This window comes from Octodon degus, unplaced genomic scaffold, assembly GCF_000260255.1.
Source record: "Octodon degus isolate 3935 unplaced genomic scaffold, OctDeg1.0 scaffold00202, whole genome shotgun sequence".
In the NCBI taxonomy this organism is placed as follows: domain Eukaryota; kingdom Metazoa; phylum Chordata; class Mammalia; order Rodentia; family Octodontidae; genus Octodon; species Octodon degus.
Window position 1 is genome coordinate 87,777 of NW_004524778.1, and position 5,994 is coordinate 93,770.

General features: G+C 36.3%; 1 pseudogene; it reads left to right on the top strand.

Moving 5' to 3' along the window:
* The first annotated feature begins 756 nt into the window (after positions 1 to 756).
* On the top strand, positions 757 to 1,874 carry LOC101574880 (annotated as a pseudogene).
* Positions 1,875 to 5,994: the final 4,120 nt, after the last annotated feature.

Consider the following 5,994-nt stretch of genomic DNA (forward strand, 5'->3'; position numbering starts at 1 on the left):
TTTATTACCTGCTTTTTTTAAAGCATTTACTTAAGAGACAGTATGGCAGTAATTGGTATGACATGAAAAACAGTACCAATTTAGAAGACCAGAATGACAGGCATTCCAAGCATGACCCTGCTTAGTACATTCCTGTGCTGCTTGAAAATACCTGGTGTCCTTACCCTAGAGACTGAGAGGTTTATTTTGGCTTTCACCTTCTGTGGGTTTGATCAACATTCTCTTCCTCTAAGTCAGAAACAGGAATTCTTTTCTCTAAGCAGCACTAGCATTTCCTTTGAGAAATATGTTGACATTCCAGTTGAGACAATAGGCAACCACTGTGTCCCACAAAATAAAAGTTTCTCTGATGTTGAGATGGGAGAAATTGTTATAGGGAACATTGAGCTTGCTTCTTATACTCAAGAAATTCCAGTGCACAAACATCTTATTCCTATCATCAATGAGAAAATGGACCCGATGGCTTCGAGCCAAACAGAAGTCAAAAACCTGCAGCATTTCAATTACCCCTCTTACAACAAATATATTCAAATGGTCCAGGAGGGAATTTGAAGGTCAGAAAGGGAAATGTAAAAATGTAATGTGTGGCCACCACGAAAAGTACTCAGTCTCCTCTTTTTTAGCACCAAGGTGTGAGTTAGTGGGATAGGCTGTAAAGAATCCCAAAAATTCTCATGATGGCCTAGAGTTTGTCTTCGTGTGGTCTATTATTGGTCAGCAGATAAGCAACTTACACAACTTCGATGTTGTTTGTTAGTAGCTACTGCAGGATGTTTAGTAGATATAATGGAAAGAGAAAGTTTGGTTTTGATTTCTGCAATTACTTGACATTAGATGGAGTTTCTCAGATGTTGGACATGGGATTTGAACCTCAGGCAGGTAGAATTACTTGGCAAGATTCTATGTCTCTAAAAAGTGTCTCTCATACTATGATATTTAGCATTAGTTTCTCTAAGAACATACAGGTGCTGGCACATGATTTCTTAGGTGAAGATTTTTTTCCTGTATGTAGGAAGAGTTGGCTCTACTTCTGAGAAAATCACACAGAAAGCAGTTTGATTAGACAAATGGTCATCTTGCTTGACCTTTTCTATGCAACATGCTAGGATTCACAGCTCATAGTGTTGTGTAGACCAAAAATGATACATATACACTAGAGCATTTCTTATGCCATGAAAGATATACCTGTATAAGTATCCAAGGAGACCTTTCTCAAAGAAATGGTGAAGTCTTTCATCAATTCTGCTTAGGAAAGTCCAATTCTAATTCTAGTAGCTATTGCAGGAACAGAAAGAAACATGGATATTTCAAATATGAAACATGTTATCAATTTTGACCTGCCAAGTGCTACTGAAGAATATGTCCATTGCATTGGCTGTACAGGTTGTGTAGGTTACCTTGGACTTACCACCTCATTCTTCATTGAAAGGAATATAAACATCACCAGGTATTTATTGGATCTTCTTCTTGAACAAAAGCAAAAAATGCTAGCAAACATGGCTTTTGAACACTACTAAAAAGGTAGCAGTAGTAGAGTTCTAAGCATAGATTTAGTGAAGGGTTTGGTGTCTAAAAGTATAGACAAGCAGTGGCGCTGGCAGTACCAGCCTTCACAGTAGCTACACAAACAGCAATCACAGTATGCAAGTGACCACGGCAGCGGTAGAGGATTTGGTGGAGGTCGCAATGGAGGCTTCCATAGCCGTGATGGCCACAAAGAAAATTGCAGCTCCCACAGGGTTGACTGGTGGACCAACAGAGGCTGCTTTGCAGCAGGTCAGTCTGCCAAAAATGTTATTATGGAAACCACAGAGAGCATAGCCAAACTATACCTTGTACTCCTTGAAGAACTAACAGCACATTATGAGCTGTGATTCGCCACTAGAACAAAATTAAGGGAACTCAAGGTCACAAGAAGCATTGAAAGAGAAAATTAGCAATGGTGTTCAGAAGTTGGTTTGAAGACTTTATCAATGTAGTTTGGATTAGCTTCCCTCCTGTGTACCTCCATCCTAAATTGCATTTATAATTTTGCTAATGAGGATCACTTGTTTGTTAATGTACCGTGCCTTAAACTTCAGACATTTTTTAATGTATTTAGGATAATGTCTACAGGGTCTCACTAAGTAGATCTGACTCAGTGATTCTGGGATCACAGTGTGCACCACCACGCCCAGTCTCAGTGGCCATCTCAGTGCATCCTGAGGGTGGGGCTAGCAAGGCACTCTGGGAATCAAACTGTAGCCACTGTGCTCTAAGCAAGTATATTCCTTTAGTCTGCTGAGCTATCTGACTGGTCAATCAGACAAATTTTTATTTTGATGTCCTGTTGGTTCAGTAATACTCAGTGTGTCAATTGTTTTGACCAAATAAAATCACTGAACTTGGACTAAAATCAAATCATGGCACACAGATGTAATAGAACTTAACAAAAATCATTGTTTTATACATAAATGCTAGGAAAAAAAACATAAATTCTAACCTGATTTAAGGCCTTTTGATGCTTTCAGATTGGGTGAAAACAAACCTTAAATGTCTGGAAGCACATTAGTGGAATTTGTTTCTAATGTGGCAAACTGTGCAGAGTTAAAGTTCCAGTTTCCTCACTCTATCCTGGAAAGAATCCAATAGTCTTTTTTGCCCTGTCATACTCTTTCTTTTGTATTGATATTTTATGTTGCCCTTTCTATTACATGGGACGTACACATCAAGTGTTAAAAGGTACAATGCATTCTAAAACTGAGCACCACTTTCTGTAAATGAACAGGAAATGACATTACTCTGAATATCAGCTTTGGCAGTGTTTTTTGGAAAAAAATTACTAAAGTGGGTTTAAATTGATTATCAGCATTACATTGCATCTGACACTTGATACTGTATGATCCCATACAGCTATGGGTACAATTATACAAAATGTATTAATATAAAGGAATGAAACAAAAATTAAGATAGCAAACAAAATCTACATAATGTTTTTCTGTACAGGAAAAAACTTTTGAAGTGTGCATATAAAAATCCATTCTCATCCTGAGAAGGTGACATATGAATATTTGCACATATTCAAAACAATGTTTGCAAAATTCATGCAGTTAAATACAGCAATTCTTCTTTCAATATGTAGGCAGAACATTATTCATGATCTTGCCAAATATGGGCATGTTAGTCCAGGTAGTGTTGAAAAGTTTGACAACTTGAACTTGGTTTTTAGGAAAATTCATCTACTTAGACTTCTTGAATGCCTGCCATACATGAAATTGAAATGGTAGAATGGTGACCACAAAAATGACCAGCCCTCATTAGGGTCATTGATGAGTTCTGTTCTAATATGGCATAATAGAGTTGAAATTTGTGGTCAAGAGCATATGAACAGGAAGATATTATGCAACAGGCTTTATTCAAAAAAACTTAGTGGCTGCACGACAGGCAGACTTAAAGCATTAGACACCTCATAAAGGCAAGATCATTCAGATTTATAATCAACTTCAGGTAAGTTGTGTTATGGTACCTTAACCATTCTTTGACTTGATTTCAATAGGTAGGATCAAGGAGGAATATGGTAATAACAGAGCTCTCTCCAATGCACAGTAGCTTAATTATTTCCTTGGAATTTATGGGTTGACACCCCTCACGTTGTATTCCAACAAATCAATTTTTCCACCTTTAGCCCTTAACTCATTTGCAAAAAACTTACAGTACAGTGTAAAATACTCTGCATCCCATTGCTATATCTTGGTTGGTAGGCTTTATTTTAAATGCCAATTTACATTACTCTGTTGAAGGTGCACTAAGATATTAAACTGACTTACTATAGACTTTGAGAAAGGGGCTCCAGAGGGACAACAAACTGAAATCTTTGGGATCACACAATTGCAAATATTTACATAACTGAAAAAAGCATCAATTCTACTTTCAAGTACAGCTTAGTCCACTTTAATTGTGTAGGTTTCCATTGTATTTATAGCCTGTTTATGCTAAATCTTACCAAAGACGAACATCTTCCACCACAAAAATGCCTGTGCCACTTGATTTCTGGGCTAATTTTGTGGCAAAATGTGGTGATTAAAAAAACACTCAACCTTTTTCAGTGGCATAGGAAGATGGCACAAATTTCCCAAAGTGCAATCGACTTTCAAGGGTATTGTACCTTGTTCTAAAGATTTCATTAAGTAGGTATGCTTGGCAGTTTTGAGGTTGTTTTTATGGTGCCATTTTAATTGATCTAGATCTGGGCCCTTGTACATGTTGCTCACAACACTTTATTTGTTTTTATTTATTTTTTGCTCATAAAATTTTACAAAGTATTTCTTTTTACAAAGTATTTTAGTGCACAATCAGAGAAATGTATAGCTCCATCTTCTGTGATGCACCCTTAAAACTTCCAATCTTATTTTGACTCTTGGAGATTGTTCAACACACATTGTTTAGGAAAGGGTGGGACTAGATTCTAACATTTATTTGTTGCCATGGGAATGATAGTTGGGAAGAATTCTATTTGCATATGACAAATTTTAAGATACTTTCTGGTGCTAGTATTGTGTAGTATTTATTGAATAGTGTGACAAATATTAATTTCTATAAGCCTAAAAATGATGATTTGAAAATGTAAACACAATTTTGTACCCATGATTTTCTGATGTTAGTGAAAACAAAATTGGCAACTTGAATTTAAATCATGTCAAGGTTTTTGATGCACTTGTCTTAAGATGTTAATGGAATACTTACAAACACAACAGTGAGGGGCCGGGGAGATGGCTCAGTGGAATAAGCGCTTCTCTGGCAAGCGCAAGGGCTTGAGTTCAATCCCTGGTTCTGCAAAAAAAAAAAAAAAACAAAAAAACCACACACACAAAAAAAAGAGTACAGTGTTCATGTTCTCAGGTGACGTGTGTTTTCTTCAGTTGTCTGTAATTTTTCTCCTCCAGTGGCACTTTGGGATCCTTAAATAAGGTTATCTTTGTTGCATTGGCTTCTCTGTGACTTGTCCATTCAGCAACATTTAAGCATGTTTTTTCAGCAGGTGAAATGTTAAAGCTTCCCAAGTCATGTAAGAATGCAGTTAAACTTGTGGAAGGTAGAGACTGAGCCACACGCCACTGTAAATTTGGTAATTGCTTATTGTACGAGATTTGATCTAGCACTAAATGTAATATGCACATTCCCATTTTATTAAAATAAAATTTTTTAACTGCACAGTCTCCTTTGTTCTTGTTCAGTTGTGTTTTTCTAGAAGGGAAAATAAAGTTATAAAAAATGGATTCAGAATTTGAATGTACCACTAACAACAGCAACACCTGTAAACAGCCTCTGGCTACAAGAGATATACTGGAAGACACACAACAGCTACTTTCTCTTAGTTCAGTGAGAAGAAAGATTTGTACTAGTAGTGTTTAGACAAGCTATCATGTCTGCATCTTGTACTATCTCTAACTTCTATGAAGACAACAATATGCAATGTATTCAATATTGTAACTGTCCTATTAACCTGTTTTGAAACTGTCTCATTGCTATTTCTTTCTCATTAAAATTAATTAAAAAATAAATTTCTTGTAGAATCCAAAGGAAAAAAGAAAACTAATCTCAAAAAGTGTCCTGAGAAGGTAGTAATCTTCTTTTTTAGTCTTCAAGTTAACTAATATTTCAGAAATTTGGTTATTTCTTTTAGTTTGCTATTAATGTTTGTATTTTTCCTTAATGTCTTTATTTTATCTATTTTTGTTGTATTTGGAGCTACTTCCTTCTTGATGTTGTTCAAATAAAGAATGCATTTGACTCAATTTATATGAAGTACAGGGGTAATACATTTATACTAGCAAACTGAGCTGTAAGAATACCTTATGTTGTGAGGCATGGTGGACTAAGCCTGTAATCCCAACACTGCGGGGATGAAGCAGGATGAGAGCCATGGGTTTGAGTTCAGCCTGGATTAGCTAGTGAGCTCAAGGCCAGCCTGAACCACAAAATGAGAACATGATTTAGAAAAACAAAAGGGGGGGG